This window comes from Nomascus leucogenys, chromosome X (assembly GCF_006542625.1).
Source record: "Nomascus leucogenys isolate Asia chromosome X, Asia_NLE_v1, whole genome shotgun sequence".
In the NCBI taxonomy this organism is placed as follows: domain Eukaryota; kingdom Metazoa; phylum Chordata; class Mammalia; order Primates; family Hylobatidae; genus Nomascus; species Nomascus leucogenys.
In genome coordinates this window covers 130,078,153-130,095,584 of record NC_044406.1, presented here as the reverse complement: position 1 = coordinate 130,095,584, position 17,432 = coordinate 130,078,153, and the positions used below count along the sequence as shown (strand labels likewise).

At 36.8% G+C, this 17,432-nt stretch overlaps 1 pseudogene; it reads right to left on the bottom strand.

Moving 5' to 3' along the window:
• Positions 1-14,427: 14,427 nt before the first annotated feature.
• On the bottom strand, positions 14,428-15,353 carry LOC100600966 (annotated as a pseudogene).
• Positions 15,354-17,432: the final 2,079 nt, after the last annotated feature.

The window sequence follows — 17,432 nt, the reverse complement described above, 5'->3', positions numbered from 1 at the left end:
GTACAACTGATGTAAGAGTAGAGAAGCAAGAGTCAATCACTGTCGATTAGAGAACAAGCCATTGAGAGCCTCGATGTGTAACTTTTGGTAAGTCATTTCACTGGACTCAATATATTCATCATTCATTAGTTGGTTGTTTTCAAGCTCCTTCTAACGTTTTATAAGAAGACCTAGTCAATGGTAAAACAATTGACAATTTTAGCTTTTTATTTTATGAAAACAGGAAGTTGAAATATTTTTTTTAAATCATAGTAGAAGGCACTACTGATAGATCAAAAGTAAAGTACAGGTTTAAAAGGAGCTGGAATTTGGCTACTAATAGTATAAATATTACTATTGCCTGCTTTTCCTATAAAAATTTATTCCAGTTATTGAATTACAGTAGGTTTTAATGGAAATACAGGTCCACTGCAAGCTAGAGACAGCTTCTTTAAATCATATTATCCAATGCACTTTTGATAAATACACATTTCATCTCTTTGCAGGTTAAACCAGTTTTAAACCTCTATCCTTGAGTTGTAAAACTTAGATCTTATTTATTTAGAAATTTGCGATCTGACTTACTAGGATATGTATGTAGCTGAATACATTTTTATATATCTCATATATGCACAGTGTAAGTGGTTCAGAGAGTGGGGTTTGAAATCAGAGACGTGGGTTGACCCACCTCTGTCATTTACCAGCTTTATGACCTGGGGTAAGTTTCATAAACTCTATTTGGCTCAGTTTCTCATCTGTAAAATGAGGATGATAATGACAGTAACTACTTTCTAAAGCTGAGAATATATAAATGTATAGAGAGATAGATTAGAAGATGATAGATAGATAGATAGATAGATAGATAGATAGATAGATAGATAGATAGATTCGATCCGATTTGATTCGATATGTAGCCAGGCAAATATGGCAATAAATATATAGTTCTTAGAACAGTGCGTGACACATTACATATGGTTAGCTTTTATTATTGTTATTATTATTACCAGTATCTAATTTTTGAAAAGCAAGAAGCAAGAATTCAATCCCTTTAACCTTGTAAACCACATTTGAAAGTGAATAATTCTTTATTGTAAACATAATTGTACAACTTGCAAAAGTACTCGCATTGTGAAAGCTAGCATCTGGGGTTTCATTATGCTCTCTTTTCTGTAGCGATCCCAGTTTAAAGATTCGAAATATCTTGGGAAAACAGTATGCTCTTTGGAATGGAGGAAAGATTCTGTGCTCAAGTAATTTTAAGATTGCTGATGAAATGCAATTAAGGTTATTTTTATTGCAGTATTTCTCAAAGGTTTTAATATGTTATTGTGCATTGTAAAGATTAAAAGAGGGATAGCATATGTAGTGTTTCCAAATGTTTTTGAAACCAGACTATTTAGGAAATACTACCATGAGTAGCAAATTGGTCCCAACTGTTTAGAGTCTCAGAATATCTCTTAGTGTCAATATTAATAGCCCTCAATAATTTTAATTCTATTTGTAGTATTAGTTGATTAAGAAAATACTTGACACAAAGATATCATGACACAAAGATATCATGACACAAAGATATCATGACTCAAATAACATGGTTAAAGTTATACGCTTCCCCAAAACTATGTTCATTTTCAATATAGCAGTATCATGTTTTGATGTGTAATTCACTCATTTTTACAAATCCAATTCTTCGATGTCTCAAGGATTTTTGTATTTATTCCAATAACTTTATGGTTCAAGGCCTGAGAACCAGTGTTTCTGAACCCTCACTGTACATTTGAAAATGATTGTAGAGCTTTAAAAAATGCAATTTAATGCCCAGATATGTTCCATAGAAAAGTATATCTATATGGTCTGGGATAGGGCCTTAGCATTGAAATATTTATCAGCTCTGCATATCAACTCAATCTATAGGCACATATACAAAAAAGACTGCTGGTCCTAGGTGTTAGTGAAAGGAGCCCTGAGATGGTATCTAGGCCGAACAGAAACCATAGCCAGAAGATAGCCAAGGGGCTTGGAGAAGTGAAAGTGGTAAACGTATTACACGTACCAGTAAAGAAATAGAGCTCATTTGGAGTTATGGTTGGGTGGCGTATTTGGTGTCATAAGAGATGAAGACTGAAGTGAGTAACAGTAAATTTAGTTTTTTTTATTTTTACATATTTAGAGGGTACAAGTGCAGATTTCATACATGAATAGTGGTGAAGTCTGGTCTTTTAGTGTACTCATCACCTGAATAGTGAACATTGTATCCAATAGGTAATTATTCAACCCTCAAAACCCTCCCACCCTATCACCTTTTGGAGTCTCCAACATCTATTTCTCCACTCTCTATATCCATGTGTAACCATTGTATAGCTCCAGTTTATGAGTGAGAATGTGCAGTACTTTACTTTCTTTTTCTGAGTTATTTTAGTTAGGATAATGGCCTCCAGTCCCACCTATGTGGCTGCAAATGACACGATTTCATTCTTTTTTATGACTCAATAGCATTCCATGGTATATATTTAATATATACCACATTTTCTTTATACAATTGTTCGTTTATGAATTCTTAGGTTGATTCCATGACTTCACTATTGTGAAGAACTGTGATAAACATATAAGTGCAGGTGTCTTTTATATATAATAATTTCTTTCTCTTTGAGTGTATAGCCAGTAGTGACATTGCTAGATAAAATGGTAGTTCTATTTTTGGTTCTTCGAGAAATTTCCATACTGTTTTCCATAGTGCTTATACTCATTTACATTCTCACCACCAGTGTATGTGTTCCTTTTTATCTGCATCTTCGCCAACATCTATTGTTTTTTTCAGTTTTTATTTATTTATTTATTTATTTAGAGACAGAGTTTCGCTCTTCTTGCCCCAGCTGGAGTGTAATGGGGCAATCTCGTTTCACAGCAACCTCCGCCTTCTGGGTTTAAGAGATTCTCCTCCCTCAGCCTCCCAAGTAGCTGGGATTACAGGCGCGCACCACCATGCCCAACTAATTTTTTTTTTTGTATTTTTAGTAGAAACAGAGTTTTAACATGTTAGCCAGGCTGGTCTCGAACTCCTGACAGGTGATCCGCTCGCCTCAGCCTCCCAAAGTGTTGGGATTACAGGTGTAAGCCACTGCGCCTGGCTGTTTTTTCCCTTCTTAATATGGCCATTCTGTCTGGTGTAATATGGTATGTCATTGCAGTTTTCTCCAGCAGCTGTTGTTTCCTGACTTTTTAATGATTGCCATTCTAACTGGTGTGAGATGGTATCTCATTGTGGTTTTGATTTGCATTTCTCTGATGACCAGTGATGCTGAACAATTTTTCATGTGTCTGTTGGCTGCATAAACATCTTCTTTTGAGAAGTGTCTGTTCATATACTTTGCCCACTTTTCAATGGGGTTGTTTGATTTTTTTCCTGTAAATTTGTTTAAGTTCTTTGTAGATTCTGGATATCAGCCCTTTGTCATATGGGTAGATTGCAAACATTTTCTCCCATTCTGTAGGTTGCCTGTTCACTCTGATGGTAGTTTCTTTTGCCGTGCAGAAGCTCTGTAGTTTAATTAGATCCCATTTGTCTCTTTTGGCTTTTGTTGCCATTGCTTTTGGTGTTGCAGTCATATAGTCCTTGTCCGTGCCTATGTCCTGAATGGTATTGCCTAGGTTTTCTTCTAGGGTTTTTATGGTGTTAGGTCTAACATTTAAGTCTTTAATCCATCTTGAATTAATTTTTGTATAAGGTGTAAGGAAGGGATCCAGTTTCAGCTTTCTACATATGGCTAGCCAGTTTTCCCAACACCATTTATTAAATAGGGAATCCTTTCTCCATTTCTTGTTTTTGTCAGATTTGTCAAAGATCAGATGGTTGTAGATGTGTGGTGTTATTTCTTAGGCCTCTGTTCTGTTCCATTGGTCTATGTATCTGTTTTGGTAGCAGTACCATGCTGTTTTGGTTACTGTATCTTTGTAGTATAGTTTGAAGTCAGGTAGTGTGATGCCTCCAGCTTTGTTCTTTTTGCTTAGGATTGTCTTGGCAATGCGTGCTCTTTTTTGGTTCCATATGAACTTTGAAGTAGTTTTTTCCAATTCTGTGAAGAAATTCATTGGTAGTTTGATAGAATCAGCTGTTGAAGCTTGTGCATGTTTCACGTAGTTCTCGTGTCATGGTTTTCAGCTCCATCAGGTCATTTAAGGTCTTCTCTACACTGTTGATTCTAGTTAGCCATTCATCTAATCTTTTTTCAAGGTTTTTAGCTTCCTTGTGATGGGTTCGAACATCCTCCTTTAGCTCGGAGAAGTTTGTTATTACCGACCTTCTGAAGCCTACTTCTGTCAGCTCATCAAAGTTGTTCTCCATCCAGCTTTGTTCCGTTGCTAGCGAGGAGCTGTGATCCTTTGGAGCAGAAGAAGCACTCTGGTTTTTAGAATTTTCAGCTTTTCTTCTCTGGTTTCTCCCCATCTTTGTGGTTTTATCTACCTTTAGTCTTTGATGTTGGTGACCTACAGATGGGGTTTTGGTGTGGATGTCCTTTTCGTTGATGATGATGCTATTCCTTTCTATTTCTTAGTTTTCCTTCTAACAGTCAAGTCCCTCAGCTGCAGGTCTGTTGCACTTTGCTGGAGGTCCACTCCAGACACTGTTTGCCAGGGTATCACCAGCGGAGGCTGCAGAACAGCAAATATTGCAGAATAGCAAATATTGCTGCCTGATCCTTCCTCTGGAAGCTTCATCCCAGAGGGGCACCCGCCTGTATGAGGTGTCAGTTGGGCCCTACTGGGAGGTGTCTCCCAGTTAGGCTACACAGGGATCAGGGACCCACTTGAGGAGGCAGTCTGTCCATTCTCCAAGCTCAAACACCAGGCTGGGAGAACCACTGCTGTCTTCAGAGCTGTCAGACAGGGACATTTAAGTCTGCAGAAGTTTCTGCTGCCTTTTGTTCAGCTATGCCCTGCCTCCAGAGGTGGAGATTACAGAGGCAGCTGGCCTTGCTAAGCTGCAGTGGGCTCTGCCCAGTTCAAGCTTCCCCAGCCACTTTGTTTACCTACTCAAGCCTCAGCAATGGCAGATGCCCCTCCCCCTGCCAGGCTGCTGCCTCACAAGTTGATCTCAGACTGGTGCACTAGCCGTGAGCAAGGCTCCTTGGGCATGGGATCTGCTAAGCCAGGTGCGGGATATAATCTCCTGGTGTGCCATTTGCTAAGACCATTGGAAAAGCGCAGTATTTGTGCAGGAGTGTCCCGTTTTTCCAGTACCGTATGTCATGGTTTCCCTCTAGGAAAGGGAAATCCCTCGACCCCTTGTGCTTCCCCAGTGAGGTGATGCCTCCGTGGGCTGCACCCACTTTCCAACCAGTCCCAATGAGATGAACCAGGTACCTCAGTTAGAAATGCAGAAATCCCCTGTCTTCTGCATCGGTTACACTGGGAGCTGCAGACTGGAACTGTTCCTACTGGGCCATCAATCCTATTGCACCATCAATCCTATTGCACCAATTTAGGATTTTTTAAAGAATTTGTAAAAATTCTGTGAAAAAATAATTCGACAATTTTATGACACTTCCATTGAATTTGTAGATTGCTTTGGGCAGTATGGTTATTTTAACAATATTATTTCTTCTAGTCTATGACCATGGAATGTTTTTTCCTTTTACTTGTGTCACCTGTAATCTCTTTCAGCAGTGTTTTATTGTTCTAGTTTTAGAGATCTTTCACTTCCTTGGTTAAATATTTTCCTGAGTATTTTATTTAATTTTTTGTAGCTATTGTGAATGGAATTGCCTTCTTGATTTGGTCCTTGGCTGAACTAGTATTATTGTATAGAAATGCTGTCGACTTCTGTACATTAATTTTGTATCCTGAAACTTTACTGAATACATCAATCAAATATAAGAGATTTTTTGGTGGAGTCTTTAAAAATTTTTTAAATATAAAATCATATCTTCAGCAAACAAAGATTAATTTGACTTCCTCTTTTCCAGTGTGAATGCCTTTTTTTTTCTTTGGCTTGATTGCTCTGGAGAGGACTTCCAGTACTATGTAGAACAAGAGTTATGAAAGTGGGCATCCTAGTCTTTTTCCAGTTTTCATTGGGAATGTTTTCAACTTTTCCCATTAAATTGATATTTTCTGTGAGTTTGCCATGCATTGCTTTTATTATGTTAAGGTATTTCCCTCCTATGCCTAGTTTTTGAGAATTTTTATCATGAAGGGATGTTGAATTTATTGAATGTTTTTTTCTGTATATATTGTGGTGATTATTTGGTGTTTGTTTCTAATTTTTGTTTATTGTATATATCACACTTACTGACACATTGCGTATGTTGAACCATCCTTATCCATCCCAGCTTATATCCCACATGTTCATGGTGTATTTTTTTTAATGTGCTGTTGAATTTTATTTACTAGTTTTTTTCATATTTTTTATTTTTTTTATTTTTAGATTTTTGCATCTATGTTCATCAGGTATATTGGGCTGTAGTTCTCTTTTTTTGTTGTGACCTTGTCTGGTTTTGGTACCAGGGTGATACTGGCCTAATCCAATCAGTTGGGGACAATTCCCAACTCCTCAATTTTTTGGAATAGTTTCAGAAATATTGGTATTAGGTCCTCTTTGTATGTTTCATAGAATTCAGCTATGAATTCATCTGGTCTGGGTTCTTTTCTGTGATATTTTTTGTTACTAAATAAATCTCGCTACTCATTATTGGTTTGTTAAGGAGTTTCATTTCTTCCTGGTTCAATCTTGGGAGGTTGTATATTTCCAGGAATTTATTCATTTTCTCTAGGTTTTCTAGTTTGTGAGCATATAGTTGTTTTTGTATCTTTTGTATTTCTGTGGTATCAGTTGTAATCTCTTTTTTTTTTCATTTTAGGCCGTGTTTATTTGGGTCTTCACTCTCTTGTCTTCGCTCTCTTTTCTTAATTAATCTAGATAGATTTTTATCAATTTTATTTATATTTTCAAAGAGCCAACTTTTCACTTCATTGATCCTTTGTATCTTTTATTTTGGTGTTTATTTCATTTATTTCTGCTCTGGTCTTTGTTATTTATTTTCTTCTACTGATTTCAGATTTGGTTTATTCTTGATTTTCCAGTTCTTTGAGGTATGACATTAGGTTGTAAATTTGTGATTTTTCAACTATTTTATGTCAGCGTTTAATGCTATAAATTTTCATCTTAGCACCGCCTTCACTGTATTCCGCAAGTTTTTGGATGCTGTGTTTTCATTTTCATTCACTTTTTTAAAAATTTTATAACTTAATGTTTTTGATATTCCAGTGATTGTTCAATTTCCAGTGATTGTTTCAATTTATTGTTTAATTTAAATGGATTTATATACTTCCCAAACCTATTTTTAGTATTGATGTCTTACTTTATTCAACTGTAGTCTCAGAAGATACATTGATATAATTTTGATTTTTAAAAATTTGTTGGCCAGGATAAGTGGCTCATGCCTGTGACCCCAGCATTTTGGGAGTCTGAGGCAGGTGTATCACTTGAGCCTAGGAATTTGAGACCAGCATGGACAACATGATAAAACCTCATTTCTACAAAATGTACAGAAAATTATCCAGGCGTGATGCTGTGCCTGTAATCCCAGCTGTGTGGAAGGCTAAGGTGGGAGACTCACCTGAGCCTAGGAAGTTGAGGCTGCTGTGAGCCATAATCATACTACTGTACTCTAGCCTGGGTGACAGAGTGAGGCCCTGTCTTAAAAAAAATCTATCTCTTTCTTTAGATCTACTAATATTTGTGTTGTAAACTTGGGTGATCTGATATTACATGCAAATATATTTAGGGTTATTATATCTTCCTGCTAAATTGATCCTCCTATCATTATACCTTAACCTGTTATTTATTTATTTATTTATTTGTTTATTTTTATTTATTTTCGAGACAGAGTCTTGCTCTTTCATCCAGGCTGGAGTGAAGTGGCATGATCTTGGCTCACTGCAAGCTGCCTGAACCCTCTCCTTGATTACTTTTAGTGTTTCCTTTCTCTTTCTGGGTGAATCCTAGTGTTCTGATATGGTTTGGCTCTGTGTCCCCACCCAAATCTCATCTTGAACGGTACTCCCATAAGCCCTACATGTTGTGGGAGGGACCCAGTGGAAGATAATTTGAATCATGCGGGCGGTTCCCCCCATATTTTTCTTGTGGTAGTGAATAAGTCTCACAAGGTCTGATGGTTTTATCAGGGGTTTCTGCTTTGGTATTTTCCTCATTTTCTCTTGCTGCCACCATGTAAGAACTGCCTTTTGCCTCCCACCATTATTTTGAGGCCTCCTTAGCCATGTGGAACTGTAAGTTCAATTAAACCTCTTTTTCTTCCCAGTCTCAGTTATGTCTTTATCAGCAGCGTGAAAACGGTCTAATACACTCTCCTAGTCAATCTTTTCCTTCAGTAATAATGCTATTCTGCTTCTTCTACAATGAGGAGACATTTACTATCTGTGTCTAGACATCCATATCCTTAGGATTTTAAAAATAAGGCAGTTTGGTGGAAGGGTTTGCATTCATAATTTAGCAAGATAAGTGAATTTAAGGAGGAAAAAGTCCTGGGTGTTCAGGGTATACTGTTAGATGTCAATATTGATATCTTTGTTACGATGAGAATTTTTAGCACCTAAGAAAAAATTAGGATGCTTAAAGATTAAGAAAGTAGCAGAGCCTAACAAATTTTGGTGAAGAATTGACAGTCTTATAATAGTTCTTTATGAAGACTACAGCTACTGATAAGATTAACTCTGGCTTCAGCATCCTTTTAGATTCCTTGTGAATCAACCAGGTCCTATAAATGTAACTGGAAAATTTAAGTAGAAAGAAAGCAAACTTTGAAATGAGATAATCATGACTTTGAAATTTTCAGCTCTAAAGTGTAGCTTTACTTGTACTACAGTGGTAGTCTGCTTGGGCTGCCATTACAAAATACCATGGACTTAGTGGCTTAAACAACAGAAATGCGTTTTTTTGTTTGTTTTGTTTTTTTTTCTCACAGTTCTGGAGGCTGGAAGTCCAAAATCAGGGTGCCGGAACAGTGGGGCTGTAGTATGGACTCTCTTCCTGGCTTAGAGTTGGATGTACCTTTTTCTTTTGGTTTGTAGACAGCAGAGAGAGAGAGAGAGAGAGAGAAAGAAAGACTCTTCCTCTTCTTACAGGAGCACTAATCCTACCATGGGGGCCCTACCCTTATGACCTCACCTAAACCTACTTATCTCCCAAAGGCCCCATCTCCAAATACTATCACATTAGGGATTAGGGCTTCAACAATTCAGTCTGTAGCAAGAACTTTCTAAGAATGTGACCTTGGGTAAGTTACTTAATTTCTATGAGTTTTATTTTTCTCCTTCATGGACCTGTCATAAGGTTCAATGTGTTTAACTAAATGGTTGGCAGATTGTAGGACCTCAGTAAGCATAATTTCCTTCCCACCTTTCTCTTCCTCTTCTCTTCCTGTTCTTACTACTGAGTTTGTCAGTGAAAGATGTCACGTAACTGATTTCATCTTTCTGTTACTTGCATATAAGCTCAAACGTGGAGCTTTAAACATTTTATTTCCTTGCTTAACTACCTCAATCCCTACTCTGGCCTTCACCTAGGACTCTCTGGCCTCTAGTATCCAACTATCCTGGCCAGTTAGGTAAGGAAATTTCTTCGTAATGAGACTGATTTCTAATCAATTCACCAAAAAAGTGTCTATATGAGTGTTCCCAGTTTGGCACCTTTGATGGAAAAGGTGATTAAAGTTATTGTAGAAGTAGTAGAAAGTGCTCCAGCTGTTTCTGTTCACTTTAACTAAACTCCACACTACACAACTACAAGTTACACAACTAGAAGTTACACAACCTGTAGTTGTTGAGGTACTGAGAGCCCAGAGGCAAAAGCAAAGTTGGAGTGTTTTCTATTAAAGCAAATAGTGTTGGGCCTTGAATTGGCAATGATGGCACTAAGTACCTGTGTATTACCCACCAAAGTTGAAAGGGGCATTTCTTTGTATAGCAGTTGTTCCAGTGGATGTCTTAAAGGTAGGAATGAAAGTATGCAAGTACTGTTGTTTGAACTACATTCTCAACTGAGCCAATATTGAAACTGTTAGTCCCAGTCTGATATGTATGTATGCTAGTGAGTCACAGTATTAGCAAATTCAAAAACAAAACCAGTGGTGGCTGTCACCTGGCTTCATGGGATGCTGCTTCATGTGGTATCAGTAAGGGTGACGGGTAAGCTGCCTATAATCTCTAGAGGTAGTTTAGTAGCAGTGTCACTCAAGTTTAACTTTGGTGCACTCTGTAAATATTTGTTGACTAAATGAATTACAATATAAGACATATTTGCCTGATGTATTTGTATTATCCACTGGTGTCCATTGCTTTGGAGTACAGAGATGATATCTTATTTACCTTTATTCTCCCACTGGCAAATAAAATTCTTAAAATAGTATGTATTAAGAATAAAATAGTATATTTTATTCTTAAACTATTTAAGAATAAATATTCTTAAAATAGTATGATATCTTATTTACCTTTATTCTCCCACTGGCAAATACAATTCTTAAAATAGTATGTATCTTAAAATAAAATTCTTGAAATAGTATGCATTGGATATAAGTATGTATAGTAAACTGGACCTTCTCTTTGCAGAATTTTAGTAGAGTCATTTAAAATAAGTAATTTAATCATCTATATTTCAGAACTCCTTCAATTAGTAACATATAATTTCCTGGAGTAAATAGACCCTGCCTTTCTTTTCAGTTAAGATTCTGATAGCCAGGGAATAGTAACCAGAATACTAGCTCTCCTTGCAGAATGTGTTATTGAAAGAAGCTGATATGGGTTTGAGAAAAATCTACCAAGCAAATGAAAACAGAAAAAAAGCAGGGGTTGCAGTCCTAATTTCAGACAAAACAGATGCTAAACCAAAAAGCCAAAAAAGACAAAGAGTGTCATTATTTAGTAGTAAAAGGTTTAATTCGAGAAGAAGACCTAACCGTCCTAAATATATATGTACCCAACACATATTCTTAAAGCAAGTTCTTACAGACCTTGCTTTATGGATACGTGTAGGGTGCATATATATTTATGGAACACACAAATTCATAAAGCAAGTTCTGAGAGACTTTCAAAGAGATTTAAACCCCCACACAGTCATAGTGGGAGACATATTTCATGTTATGACCAATATACATGAAATTTCAGACCTAAGTTTTTTATCATTATTACTATTTTTTTTTAGATGGAGTCTTGCCCTGTCTCCCAGGCTGGAGTGCAATGGCACAATCTCAACTCACTGCAACCCCCACCTCCCAGGTTCAAGTGATTCTCCTGACTCAGCCTCCTGAGTAGCTGGGATTACGGGCATGCACCACCATGTCCGGCTAATTTTTGTATTTTTAGAAGAGATGTGGTTTCGCCATGTTGTCCAGGCTGGTCTCGAACTCCTGGCCTCAAGCAATCCACCCACCTCAGCCTCCCAAAGTGCTGGGATTACAGGTGTGAGCCACCGTGCCTGGTGCAAAGGTAAAATTATATCATAGATACAAAAATACATACCTTGTAAATCCAAAGATCTGCTGTAGCATAGAGCTACAACAGTTTGCCTATTATCCACAAGAAGAACCTCTAAGTACACCACAACATTCATAAGCCTATGGGCATCAATTTTGTTTCAGGTTGTCTTATAGATTTATTACAAAAGCATTTTTTTTCTCTGCCTCATGTTGCCTGGCTCTACTCTTTGCCCAGTCATATTTGAATGTGTCCCAATTGCCTCTATAAAATATACATTTTTAAATTTCTATTTTGACATTTTTGTGCTATTTGGTTTTGTTAGTCAACTCTTATTTTTTACCAGCTTTGTTGAGATCTAATTGATATAAAAATAACTGCACATATTCAATGAGTACAATTTGAGGAGTTTGTGCACATGCAAATACCTTTAATACTATCATCACAATCAACATAATAGACATATCTAACACCTACCAAATTTCCTTTGTGTCCCTTTGTGTTACTTTACGTTTGTTTTTGCAGTACTAACACTTAACACAAAATCTATCCTCTTACATTTTGAAGCGCACAGTGCTATTTTGTTAACTATAGGTGCTACATTGTATAGCAGATCTCTAGAATTTATTCATCTAGCATAATAGAATCTTTCTACCAATGGAAAAACATCTTTCCATTTCCCCTATACCACCTCCCACCCCTGGAAACCACAATTGCATTCTCTGTTTCCATGATTTTGACTATTTTACATGCATTCTGTAGGTGGAATCATGCAGTATTTGTCCTTCTGTGACCAGATTATTTCATTTAACATAATGTCCTTTAGGTTCATACATGTTATTGCATATGATGGAATTTCTTTCTTTTTCAAGGCTGAATAATATCCCATCGTATGTATATACCACATTTTAAAATCTTCATCTGTCAACGGAAACTTCGCTTGTTTCCATACCTTGTCTATTGTGAGTAAGGCTATAATGAACATGGGAGTTCAGATATCTCTTCAAAGTTCTGATTTCAGTTCTTTCAGTATATGTGTTAAAGTGCTGTATTAGTTTACTAGAGCTGCCATTACAAGAGTATCCCAGACTGAGTAGATTAAACCGAAATTTATTTTCTCACAGTTCCGGAAGCTAGAAATCCAAGAGCAAAGTGTCAGCAGGTTTGGTTTCTCCTGAGACTTCTTTTCTTGGCTTGTTGATGGCCGGCTTTCCTTCTTCCTTTGTCTTCTCATGGTCTTTCCTCTGTATGTGTCTATGTGTCACAGACTCCTGTTCTCATAAGAATACAAGTCATACTGGATTAGGGCCCACCCTAGTGACTTCATCTAATGTCAATTGTTTCTTTAAATTTCTATATCCAAATACAGTCACATTCTGAGGGACTAGGGATTAAGACTTCAACATACAAATTTGAAGGAAGGAGACATAATTCAGTCCATAACAACTACTGTGATAGAAATGTACATAGAGCATTCCAGGTTAGTTGAAATTAAATGGAGTTTACAGGTTAGGTTTTTGGGTTAGTTGATATGAAATGGAATCCTAGAAAATGAAAAGGAGTTGGCTAAAAGATAACAATAGGGAGTAGTTGAGAAAGTAGAAAGGGCATATTAGGTAGAAGTAATAGCATATACACCAGTTCTTTCAGAATGCTATGGGTAATGCATTATAAAGATAAAAAGGGCGTGTGGCTATTTAGTGAACAGTTGAATAAACAGGTCTGGATGTATTTTCTTGTTTCTCTTCCTACCCTTTACACCCTTTAATTTTCTGAAAAAAACTGCAATCTTAAAATTACAATTCTAGGTTCATCTCACTCACACTAGTAGTTCCAGTTATTTCAACTATACTAGTAATGTCTGTTTTTCTAGACCTATCCCAAACTTCTCCGTTGACTTCCCGGCCATTTAGTAAGCTGCCATTTAGCTGTCAGTTTTTGAATGTCCCAAGGATACCCCAAAGTGAAAACTAAAAATTTCAATTTGAAAAGTCTCTCTCTCTCTCTCTTTCTCTTTCTCTTTCTCTCTCTCTCCCCAAATCTGCTCCTTCTTGAGAATTCATTTTCTTATCAATGGTACCCCCATTTACTGAATAACTTAAACCATAGTTACTCAGGTATGGTTCTAGACTATTTATTTTTCCACACTCATCGCAAGTCAATCATTAAATCTTATGGGTTCTACTTAAATGGTTTTAAATCTATCTCTACCACACCATCCTGACATTTTGCTGAATAACTGACTACTGGTTCCAGCAGTGATCTGATTTGGATTGATTGAGATCATGTATTCCACCAAGGCACATGGATAAAGAGTTCTGAACTCTGAATGCGTATGTGATTATGATATTAATTTTCTCTCCAAATTCCTGGTTTAATAAGGACCTGTTTATTTTGAGGAAAAAAGGTCCCAAATATCGGTTGTTCACAAAAATATCCCACAGTATCAACTTTAGAGAACAAATCTTAAAACAATAACACTGATTACTTTTCTAAAAAAATACATTTAACATGCCAACTCTCATTCACAAAAACACATTGTTACATTTGTGTTGAACTGCCTCACACAGCAAACTTATGTGAGAATATAACATATGTACTTTTAACTCAAGGACGGTTTCCGGTGCTAATCAAATAAATGAGATTGACTCTGCAGTTAGGGAAGCAACTACTGAATTTATGTATGAATGAAAAGAATTGTACTCAATGCATAACAAGAGATTATTTTGGAGACAGTTGATAACCATACATTCTTTTTATTGTTAAGTCATAAATAGGATTAAAAATTAAAAGCATAAATTACAAGGTAAGACTACAAAACTACAAAGAGCGTCAAAGGAAGTGAAATGGGACTAGGCACAGGGCAATATGAATTAATGAACATGGGAAGGGCAAGGATGGTGAGAACAGTGGGCATGCTCTGAAGGTATTAGGGGAGAGAATTTGGTGAAAGAGCTGATCTTACAAGCACCTAGGTAAAGAAATAATTGGATAATATTTATAAACCCCACAATGTGCTTCAGAGTCATCCTTGCCATTGGCATAGTCTTTGCCATCTTCTCCTTCCTCATACTCTTGTTCATCATCCTTGATTAACTCCACCTGGTCATCCCCCATCTTCATTATCATCATCATCCAATAGGTCCCCTCAACAGAGTCATCTGCGTCCCCCTCAGACTCCATCTTCACATTAGTCTTATCTTGCTTCAGTGATCTGCTGCTCTGCTACTCTTCTGACTTATTCTTCATCTCTAATGCTGGTTTGCTCTGTTCCTTTTCACTTTTCTTCATGTTTTTCAATAGAAAATACACGTTTTGCTTTATCTGGGTCAATTCCTTCTTCACAGCCTAAACGTCACCTCCTTTCAACTTTCCAGACTTGGGAGATCCCCTTGTCCACACAGAATTAAAGCCACTTTCGCCCCTTTGTGAGGTGTTTTCTAATGTACTCTGGCCTCTTGAGGACAAACAGCCCGAGCAATGGGAGGAGGAGGAGGAACACGTGCTAGGTAACTGTACATCCTATCATAATAATCCCATCGAAAGTCATAGTCCATGTCAAAAGAGGAGCCATACATCTCTGCTGCAGATCATTTTACACCTGCTTTTCCTCACTTTGCTTTTGGCTCTGCAGCCAGATTAATATTAAAGCCTGGCCCGCAATCATTCTGCCATTCTCCCCTGCCACAGCAGCCTGGGTATCTCTCATTAACATATTGAACAAAGACAAAGCCCTTATGAACAGAGCAACCCACAATTTTGTCATACTACAAAAAGATTGCCTCCACTTCGGACTTCTTGAACTCAAGAGATCCGAGATTCTCAATAAACACACAGGAATTTCTGGAATGAGGATCTGTCATGTTGGTAACATTGCTAGCCATTGTGTTTGTAAGGTTTCTCCCAAAGCCAGAACTAGGATGGGGGAAGGAGAAGAGATTTGATTCTGAGTCTCCTACTCCCAGGTTCTATGTGGAGAAGGCTACTACTGCTCCAGGTTGGCAATGCAGCCACAACCTCTCAGTCTTTTTTGCTACACAAAATGGCCAGAACTTAATTATTATTAATGATTAGAATTTACGAAATGCACATGATGTGAATATTATCTCACAGTTGAATAGTACCTCTATTTTGAAGAAGGTACTGAAGCCTAGCTATGTTAAATAATTTGCCCAAAGTCACATAGCTGGAAAAGCAAAGCTGGAACTTAAAGTCAAATCATCCTGGTTTTGAAGCTCATGCTCTATTCACTAATCAAGACATCTACCATAATTAATTATCACTATGTATGAAATGTTCCCAATGGGGAAACAATTTTATGCCAATGGAAAAACTAAGCTTCTTCTAATTTTAATAGTAGAGTATATTATTGTAATTCTAGAAAAGCAGTATTTTTTTCTAAACTAAGCCTTGTTTATTGTATCTATGCTACAGAAATTTGCCATCTTATATTTAGCCAATGAGTCACCATGAAGAATATAATTTACAATATTGATAATTTCTTAATAAATGTATCAGTTCAAATGCCTTAAAATTGGAAATTAGTTTTTCCATGGTGGAGGAATAAAAATGGTATATAATATACATAGATGAGGAATAGCAATTTTCACAGCCAAGAATCCCCAACTTTATTGAGAATAATCTCCCCTTAAATTAATCTTTCAAAAATTAATAATAGAAGCTATTTATTGCAGAAATATATTTAGGGAAACTTCCATTTATTGTAATTAAAGTGATGCATTAGCTTTCTAGTTTATTTGGCTGAGGATTTACTTGAAATTGAGGACAAATTGAAAATATGATTTACCAATATGTATGATATTACAACATATTTTTTATTCTGAGGCTTAGAAAAAGTATATAAACTTTTTCAAATATCAGTGTTAAAAGAAACCTTATTATACTAAATATGTAACATTAGGGTTATTTAAAGCAGTGCAAGGTGTGGGAATTCATTCTAAAGCCAGTTATAAGTAGTATAGGGATGGTCTGAGCAAGTTAATAATCATGATTCATGAGAGAATCAATGAAGGACTAGATTCCATGAAGCACATTTTTCTATGTGAGTCACTTATCAACTTGAAGAAGCAAAGTCAGAGATGTTTATCGTTCTGCGTATACTTCATGATTATAGAAATCAAGTTTTGTTGTTGTTTTGATAAAAAGGTGAAGTTTCTGTGAACACCGAGCTCGAAATTGGATGATGCTACTTGTTAGCTAAAGGAGCTTAGGGAAATGCTTTACCTTTCTCAAATTGAGGCTCAGTCTTCTCATCCGTAAAGTGTGGACAATAATAAACCGTCTTGAAGGCTTACTTGACAGTAAAATGATATAATGTACATAAACTGCTGAGCAGAGTATTTGACACATTTGAATTGCTCAAAAAGAGTAGGTCCTGCCTGTTGTGGTCACCGATATTTATCTACTCGCTAGCCATCCCTCTTCTTCCTTCCTAACAGAATCACAAGTTTGGTCAAGTGCCACGTGCCCAGCCATAGAGGATGAACTGTGATTGCTCTAAGCCAGTGTTACTCAATGGGAACAGTACTGGGATTTAGGGGTGGAGTTATTCTTCCTTGTGTGGGTCTACTTCTAGTATTATAGAATGTGGCACATCCTTGGTTCATAGTTGGCACCTGGGCAATATGTGCAAAGTCAATTAATATTTCTTTTGATACTTTGCAGTAAAAATATCAGATTAGAAGCAGTGTAATCTGTCTTGCAATCCTGAAGGAAAAGCCAAAGCTGAGAGATTTGAGACGCTGACACAGCAGCCTAATATAACCACTAAACTCAACTTGGAACTATGGACCTCCAGACTTATGAAGCCAGATACTTTAGTGTCTTTATTATTTAAGGCATTATGTTAGGTTTTCTCTTGTGGATAACCAAAAGGATTTATAATTGATACGTACATAATCACCCTCATTCATCTGTTCCCTTTGTTCAAATGAATAGGAAAATGT